This window comes from Dipodomys spectabilis, unplaced genomic scaffold (assembly GCF_019054845.1).
Source record: "Dipodomys spectabilis isolate Male_0828 unplaced genomic scaffold, ASM1905484v1 ptg000309l, whole genome shotgun sequence".
Taxonomy (NCBI): domain Eukaryota; kingdom Metazoa; phylum Chordata; class Mammalia; order Rodentia; family Heteromyidae; genus Dipodomys; species Dipodomys spectabilis.
Window position 1 is genome coordinate 1,360,884 of NW_024870986.1, and position 1,416 is coordinate 1,362,299.

Genomic DNA, 1,416 nt, shown 5'->3' on the forward strand with positions numbered 1-1,416 from the left:
TCCTCCTCTTAGAAAAGATTTATACTTTTTATTGTAAAAATACTGTACACAGGGGTCATATTTACATGAGCTAGGTAATGAGAACAATTCCTAACAAACATTGTTACCTCCTCCTTTATTTTTCCCCTACCATTCCTTCCCTCGCACCTCCACAAGTGCACTCCGCTCCCCCCTTCCCCTGCCTAAATTGTAACGTTCATTTTTCAGCATAGTGTCTTGTGCATCTCATTGTTACAATGGGTCAACCTGTATCCCTATTTAGGCATTTTGTTTTTTTCCTTCCTCTCCCCAAATTAGAAGAGCATATATACAAGATATAGGCGCACCAACTTCAAATACAGTGAAAACAGTTGTTATAGCATGGGGAGGAACCTATAAAAAGACACAAAAAATCACATTGCACATTATAAGTACATTAGAAACAATAGCAAAAAAGAGAAAAATTCTTGTATCCCTATCTTGGGTTTCATTTCCCGTAACATTATGTTATCTGGTCATATGGACATAGCTTTTGACCTTTTCTGCTTATACTATACATATAAAGTTATTGAAAATTAGGGAAACCATGGAACCTGTGTTCTTTTGGATTTGGCTTACTTCACTTAATATTTTTTCCATATCTTTCCAATTTCTAACAAATTGGGTGATGCCATTCTTTCTGATGGAGGCATAGAATTCCATTGTTTATATAAACCACATCCTCTTGATCCATTCTTCTGCTGAGGAGCATCGGGGTTGGTTCCATATCTTAGTTATCTTAAATAATGCTGCAATAAATGTAGTTGTGCTGGTAGTTTTAGGATGGTCTTGTTTGTGATCATTTGGGTAAATGCCTCAAAGTGGGATTTCTGGATCATAGGGGAGATCTATGTGGAGTCATTTGAGGAACCTCCATACTAATTTCCAAAATGGTTGAAAAAGTTTACACTCCCATCAAGAATGCAGTAAGGTTCCCTTCTGGCCACATCCCCTCCAGCATCTATTGTTGTAAAACTATGGAATGCTTCAGGAATTTGCCTGTCATCCTTGCGCAGGAGCCATGCTAATCTTCTCAGTATCATTACAATGTTAGTTTATGTGATGCTGAATTGAGCACAGAATATTTTTTATATATAAAGTGTAATTGATTTTCTTAAACTAGGCAATTCAACAAAAAGTAAGTTTAGAAGAATTGTGAAATTTTAGAACCATGTACTTCTTACATAAGCACACATTTAAGAATAATGTCAAGATGGACATGTCAAAAACAAAATAATTCCAGATATTTGCGGTTCAAGAGATGTGTAGGGGAAATAATTCAATTGTTCTATACAAGGCACATGTCATAATGAACACAGCAGCAAGTGTTAAGGGTTGTTAAAAATTTTAGTGTTTTATATCTATTTAATTTTAGGAATTTGCTTATATATGCCAAAA

At 35.2% G+C, this 1,416-nt stretch overlaps 1 non-coding gene across 1 annotated transcript; it reads right to left on the minus strand.

Moving 5' to 3' along the window:
• Nucleotides 1-989: 989 nt before the first annotated feature.
• On the minus strand, nucleotides 990-1,096 carry LOC122127761. Its single transcript, XR_006151276.1, has one exon. It is a non-coding gene; the product is annotated as a U6 spliceosomal RNA (small nuclear RNA).
• Nucleotides 1,097-1,416: the final 320 nt, after the last annotated feature.